The following is a 7,848-nucleotide window of genomic DNA, read 5'->3' on the forward strand; positions in this document are numbered from 1 at the left end:
GTCTCCACCCAGAGCCAGAGGCAGAACTTTGATTCCAATCTCTTGAGCAGGAGGAAGTAGTTTGTCTTGAATAGGTATGAGGTCCAAGCTCCATGCTAGAAAAGGAAGAGGCTGAGATATTGAAAAGCTGCAGGTAGATAAGACATATTTTATTTACCAGCACACAGATTGTTAGGCAAGCAGCCATTAGGCAGGCAGCTCCTGGCAGGTACCCAGACAGACACAGCTTGCATGCAGACCAGGATGTAGGCCCCATGGAGTTAGGCATCCAGGGTTACAGACAGACACACAGGCAGGTAAGCAATGACAAAGGCTCAGGCTTCTGCCTTTAAGCTCATATTTATACAGAATCACACAAAAGTGTCATTCTGCTAAATGGTTGTCTAACAGTTGACATCAGTATTTACTTTGGGGTTCCCTGAACATTCAGTGCCAGCCATTATGTGCTGACTCATATTTGTACCCCAACTCCAATAACTATTTATTTATTTATTTATTTACTTATTTATTTACTTACTTACTTACTTACTTACTTACTTATTTGGTGTTTTGAAACAAGGTTTCTCTGTGTGTAGCCCTGGCTGTCCTGGAACTCACTATAAATCAGCTGGCCTCAAACTCAGAGATTCACCTGCCTCTGCCTCCTAAGTGCTGGGATTAAAGGCATACACCACCTCACTGCCACTCCCCTCCCACCCCACCCAACACCCCCACACCCTCACTTTTAATAGCTGTCTTGATCTGTGCTGGATATCCACATCAGCATTATGTTGTCTAAACATAAATTGGTCCCTTAGGCCCTCTGTTCCCAACAATGGGCCTCAATAAATAGCAGACAACTCCACCTTCTTATATAATAATTTAAACACTAAGGAGTGATGATGCTGATGTTTATCTTTCTAGTGTTACCAAGGAAACAGGAGGTAGGATCCATCCTTACCTCACAGTAATAATTTAAAAATGAATACACTAAGCCAGAGTTGTGGGTACACACCTTTGATCTCAGCACCTGGGATGTGGATCTTTGTGTGTTGGAGGGCGGTTGCATGTACATAGTAAGTTTGAGAACAGTCAACCTTATACAAAGAGACCTTATTTCAAAAATCAAAAATGAAAGAGAGAGAGAGAGAGAGAGAGAGAGAGAGAGAGAGAGAGATAACTGGGAGGGTGGGGAGCAATATGGTCTCAGAAAATACGAATCAATGAAGAAGAATGAGGCAGTTGTTTGGGGATAAGAAATTTATCAGGCAAAGTATTAACTTCATAGACAGACAGCAGCATTGTGGGAGATCTTAGAAAAGCTTGGCCCATGAGGCAGAGTAGGGATTGTTATGATATTTTGCACATGGAAGGAGACCCCCAGCTGGCTGGGGTATCTCACACACGAGGGAAAACATGCTAGCATGCTGGGCAGATGCAGCAGTGGGTGGTGGACAAGACACACCATGTGGGCATGGCGGCAGTGGTGGTGGTGGCAGACATTCATTCATGAAGAAAAGAGTTTATTATAATAGGAGATAAAGAGACAGAATGACAGAAGGGAGAGAGAGGAAGAGAGAGATGGAGGGTCGAGGGTGCACACTCATGGCAGAGAAGAAAGAGGGAGCAGAAGAGAGGGGGAAGGGGAGGAGCTTTTCCTTAAAATGAGGCTTTATGTCAGGACACACAGCAATGCCAAGAGGCAGTCAGAATATTAACATTCCTCTGTTCTGATTATTATTTGTGGGGGGTTTTTGTTTTGTTTTGTTTTTTGGGTTTTTTTATTTATTTTTTATTTTTTTGGTTTTTTGAGACAGGGTTTCTCTGTGTAGCTTTGCTCCTTTCCTGGAACTCACTTGGTACCCCAGGCTGGCCTCGAACTCACAGAGATCTGCCTGGCTCTGCCTCCCAAGTGCTGGGATTAAAGGTGTGCACCACCACCGCCCAGCTGTTTATTATTTAAAAAAAGGTTAGTTATGGGAACAAGTGAGGAACAAGGGTGCTGAATTTTCAAGACTGCTTCAAGCTGACAAGGGGCAAAGTGGGGAGGTGGAAGCCTGGAGTCATACACGGCAGGAGGTGTGAGTGATTAAGCAGCTTTCAAGGGTGGATCTCAAGCATCTATCTATCCTTTGAGAGAGTTGAGAAGGCAGGTTGCAGCAGTGATGTTCCAGGAGCTTGTGGGGTGGGGAACGGCACACCAAATCAGAAGTACAGAAATCATGGGATGTGCTGTTTCTCTGGAGGTCAGGAAGGAGGAATGAATCTACAAAATATACTCGACAAATGGGTGGGCTCAAAAATGAGCTCTGGAGATTGTTAGTTTTCATCAGACCAGATTTCTTGATACAGCAGCTGAACTTTTCCCAGGAACCTGCAGGTGTCTATAAAACAAGTGGAATAGATTTAGCAAAAGGCTCATGGCTTTGGGTTAAAAGGTATGAATATTTTCTGGCTTCAGCCCAATAATATCTTTAAATCTATAACATGAGGAAATTTATTGAATGGAAGTGGTTGAGTGAATGAAGGAAGAGGGAGACTTCCCTAAACATCATCAGATCTGAGAAGGATATGTAAGTGAACAGAAGTGAAACATCTTTTTTGTCTTTACATAAACAAACCAAGATATACTGAGAGCAGTCAATAGTAAAAAGTTACATTGAAATCTGTTCTGTGAGTTTATATGATCTAGTAATAAGGTAAATTATGTCTAGGCCTAGCAGTAGCCCTAGGAGAGGGGGACCTGTGAATTTTATATACAGAACTGAGAAAGCAGCTGAAGCAAAGCCTGGTCATCAAATGGAATCAGAGATCTGAAAAGGATAAATCATATTAGAATGCAGCTTTCGAATCTAGCTCAGTCGGTAGAGCATGAGACTGTTAATCCCAGGGTCATGGGTTCAAGCCCCACATTGAGTGCCAGATGTAAGATGAATTGCTAACCCTAACCGACCTTATTAATTAAAAAACAAACAAACAAACAAACAAACCCAGAGCCAGATGTTGAAGTGAAAACTGAGAGATCAGAGAAGCAGAAAGAAGCCAGCCACATTCTTACCACTTGGAAATCCTCAGCCAAGAGAGAGCTACTTCCTGTATACTCATGCCTATATCCTTTCTCTGCCCTGCCATCTCACTCCCTCTCTCCACCCAGCTACATCACTTCCTCTCTGTCTGTACAGACCTCCAGACCTCTATGGTTAACTAGTGCTAGGAATTAAAGGCATGTGTCACCACGCCTGGCTCTGTTCCCAGTGTGACCTTAAACTCACAGAGATCCAGATGAATCTCTGCCTCCTGAATGCTAGGATTAAAGGTGTGTGCTACCACTACCTCACCTCTGTAAAAAAAGGTCTCATTGCACATGTAGTATAACCCTAGTCTCTTAGTGTTTGGCAGACAATAATCTGTCATCTGAACAATCTTGCCACTTGAAACTTTGGCATTAATCTCTGTGCCCTGACAAAATAAGTATTCTGTTATTATAGGTGAGATACATTTGTATATAATGTCTATAATAACTAACACTCACTCTAGACTTCTAAGAGATATAAAATTTAGGGTTTTGCCAATTCTATGGCCCTTTTACCCCACTGAGCCTAAGATCCTAAATTGTACTTCAGTAGGAAAGTTGACTTAATACACACGCAAACTTGTGTATAATTCTTCTGTGCAATAATGCTAGTCATCACTGACTCTTTTATATATGTATTACATAATTCATCTAAGATATAAAGCTTTAAAAACCACTTTATTGAAATGATGTCCTCCAAAGTATCAATGTTCATAGAACTAACCTTTTTCCAGCTTTATGTTTGTGTAATCTTGATCATATTGTGAGTCTTTTTAGCCAGTGTGAGGCAAATAAACCCTTTCCTCCTCAGTTTGCTTTTGGTCATGGTCTTTCATTCATCAAAGCAATAGTAACCCTAAGACAGGAAGGAATTCCCTTGTCAACCCTCTATGATCTTCCACAAGTTGTTTCTCTTTCCCATGCAGGGTTGTGTTTCTCCTTTCTGAGTGGGGTTAACTCAAGCTATGCAGTTTGCCCTAAGGACAAGAAGAATCAGGGCTAGTTTCTAGTCTGCTGTGCCATTGCTCGGGCTGGCTTTGGTTACTGGTTACTTTCGCATTATATAAGATTAATATCTTATATACCACTCACTCTGTAAACTTTCATATAACATGTAAAATTCACATACATAGCAATATACTGTGGTGATATTGTGTTCCCCAATATATCATGCACCCTAATAAATTTATTTGGGTCAGAGAACAGAACAGCCACTAGACAGACATAGAGGCCAGAAAATGGTAGCACTCACTGTGGTGGGTATTGTGTTCCCTGAAATATTGTGTGTTCCCTGAAATAAACATATCTGGGGTCAGAGAACAGACAGCCACTAGAACAAAGCCAAAAATGGTGGCTAGAAAATAGGAAGAGTAAGCCCTAACAGAAGTTGGGCGGTGGTGGTACACACCTTTAATCCCAGCACTTGGGAAGCAGAGCTAGCCGGATCTCTGAGTTCAAGGCCACTTTAGAAACAGCTAAGCATGGTAACCCATGCCTTTAATCCCAGAAACACAACCTTTAATCCCAAGGAGTGGGGGCAGAAAGAGAAAAGTATATAAGGCGTGAGGACCAGGAATTAGAGGAGAGAAAAGCATGTAGTTAGTTAAGCATTTGGCTGGAGAAGCGTTCAGGCTTGGGAGCAACACAGTTCAGCTGAAAACCATTGGGATGAGGACTCAGAAGCTTCCAGTCTGAGGAAATAAAACCAACTGAGGGACTGGAGAGGTGAGGAAACTGTGGCTTGTTCTGTGTCTCTGATCTTCCAGCATTCACCCCAATAACTGGCCTCGGGTTTGAGTTTTATTAACAAGTACCTTTAAAATTGCTACTACAACTCACCTTTAATCCTAGCATTCTAGAGGCAGATATCTGCCTGGATCTCTGTGAGTTCAAGGCTGCACTGGAAACAGCCAGGTGTGCTGACACACGCTTTTAATCCCAGGAAGTGATGGCAGAAAGGTATACAAGGCTTAAAGACCAGAAACTAGAAGCTTTTGGCCTGTTTAAGCTTTTAGGCTTTTGAGCAGCAATTCAGCTGAGACCCATTCTGGATGAGGACTCAGAGGCTTCCAGTCTAAGGAAACAGGATCAGCTGAGGAATTGGAGAGGTGAGGTGGCTTGTTCTGTCTCTCTGATCTTCCAGCATTCACTCCAATAACTAGCCTTGGGTTTGTTTTTATTAACAAGACTCATTAAGATTCATACTTCTGAAAATCATAGATGTGTAAGACATCATTTCAAAAGCATTTTTAACCTGAAACCTTGTCTTTTAAGCTAATCATAGGATGTTTCTAAGCAGAAGAGCAGCTTTGGGGTGACAGAGACAAAGGACTGACTTACAGGTGCATATTGACCTGCACTTTCCCAGGTCTCCAACAGACAAAATATACAAAAAACACAAATTGTGGTTATTATTTTATTATTCTGGTTTTTTGGAGACAGGTTTTTGTGTGTAACCTTGGCTGTCCTGGGAGTAGCTCTGTAGACCAGCCTGGCCTCAGAGATCCACCTGCTTCTGCCTCCCGAGTGCTGGAATTAAAGATGTGAACCAATGTGCCTGGCTCAACAAATTATTTTTAAATAAATATTCATACTCATCTATTTCATCTTTTATGAGCCAAGAAGCTGAACGGATGCCTTCTTAGCATCCTTATCCTCACAGTTCTGAACTGTTGATGACATAGCTAATGGGGATCGGAAAAGAAACATTTAATTTTTGTTTAAAATGTTTATTACTTTATTTATGTAGGTATAGGTATGTTGTGGCACACATATTGGGAGCAGAGGACAACTTTCAGGAATTGGTTTTCTCCTTCCATCATGTGGTTCTTGAGGCTTGAACTCTGCTTGTCAGACTTTGCAGCAAGTCCCTTTATCCATGAGCCATCTCACTGGCCCAGAAAAAAACAAATTTTAAATGTCATTTGAGCATTCATTACTCACGTTTTTTATTTTGAAAGTTTTAATTGCATTAAATTTGTTTGTTTGTTTGTTTAGAGACAGTGCTTCTCTATGTAACAGTCCTGGTTGTCCTGGAACTCACTCTGTAGACCAGGCTGCCTGGCCTTGAACTCAGAGATCCACCTGCCTCTGCTTCCTGAGTGCTGGGATTAAAGGCACATGTGCTTCCACTACCTAGCCTGAAAAACTATTTTTATTAAAATAACCAGATGAAGTTCTTTTAAGAAATTATTATTTATTTTTATGAGTATGGATGTTTTACCTGCATATATGTTTGTGCAGCACATGCACATAGTGCTTATGGAGTACAGAGAGGGCACTAGATTCCTGGGATTGGAGTTAACAGAGAAGTGTGAGCTGCTGGGAATCAAAGCTGGGTCCACTGCAACAGCAGCCAGTGCCTTTAACCACTGAGCTATCTCTCCAGCAAATGAAAATTTACAAAATTGGTTGATTAGTCACATGTAATCTCTACTGAAATCTCTAATTCATATATACACGAAGGTGAGAACTCAAGGCCCATAAGCACAACAATCCTTCCAAAGCAATTAATAGCTCAAAATACTAAAATGTTATCAAATCTTGGAGAAGAATGTTCAAAAGGTAGATAGCAAGAATGGAGAAAGCACTTATAAAATTGGGTTTTGTAAGAAAGCTTTTGTTAGGTTTGGGTTAGGGACTTGGTTAGGCACTCCTCAGGCTGCAAGCACCTAGAGGATCATCTCTCTCTTTTACCTCATAGATGCTATAAGAGAAATGGCAGACACCCTACTGAGAATCCCCTTGTAAGTCTGTGATTCTCGCAGGGAAATTTTGGACGGCCTAAGCAAACAAAGGCTGCAAGGACACATCAAAGAGGGTGTGTCACATAACCATGGGATCAAAGCTCAGTTCCTTCACTGTTGCCTGGCAGTATAAGTCAACCTGACTACAAGCACATATTCTGGGCTACTCACCAATTTCATGACATAGAACCTCCCCTTCTCTTTGAAACCTGTAGAAAGGGACTCCTGTTAATATTCTGACCCGCCTCTTGGTATTGCTCTGTGTCCTGATCCTGACATAAAAGCCTTATTTTAAGGAAAAACTCTTCCCCTTCCCCTCCCTCTCTTCTGCTCTTTCTTTTCTGCCATGAGGTGTGCACCCTCAACCTCCCCCATTTCTCTCTTCCTCTCTCTCCCTTCTGTCTTTCTGTCTCTTTATCTCCTATTATAATAAACTCTGTCTGTGCAGATGCAGAGCCTGGGTTGTGAATTAATGTCTACCTGCCGCCACCACCATGCCCTCATCCATTGCCTACAGCTGCATCTGCCCAGAATGCCAGCATGTTTTCCCTCATGTGTGGGATACCCTGGCCAGCTGGGGGTCCCCCAAATGCAAAATATCATAACATTGGTGCTAGTGACTTGGCAAAGGTCCTCCTGGTGCATTTCTCCTGTCTGCCAACAGTCTGAGATACACTAGGAGCCCTGGAACCTTCAACCAACACTGGCATAATTGGTAAGACCCACTTTGGTAAGCCTCCCTTTAGGCCATTTTCCCACAAGTGAGGATTCATATCATTTCACTCACTGGCACCACATGTTTTTTGGGCTTTAAGCCCTTTGGCCCCTGTCCCTATACAATGGCATATGGAGACAGCCTGTGCCCACTCAATTCCCCTGCCCACAGCCTTTGTGACAATGGTCCACTGGCTGTCTTGCACTGTTCGGCAGTCCTTCTTGACCTTCTGGGATGCTGGAGGTGAGTCCGCTGGATATGGTGACATTTTATTTGTGCTGAAATGTGATTTTATTTGTATGTTAATAAATAAAGTTGCCTGGGGGTCAGAGCTA

The sequence above is a fragment of the Onychomys torridus genome, chromosome 9 (assembly GCF_903995425.1).
Source record: "Onychomys torridus chromosome 9, mOncTor1.1, whole genome shotgun sequence".
Lineage (NCBI taxonomy): Eukaryota > Metazoa > Chordata > Mammalia > Rodentia > Cricetidae > Onychomys > Onychomys torridus.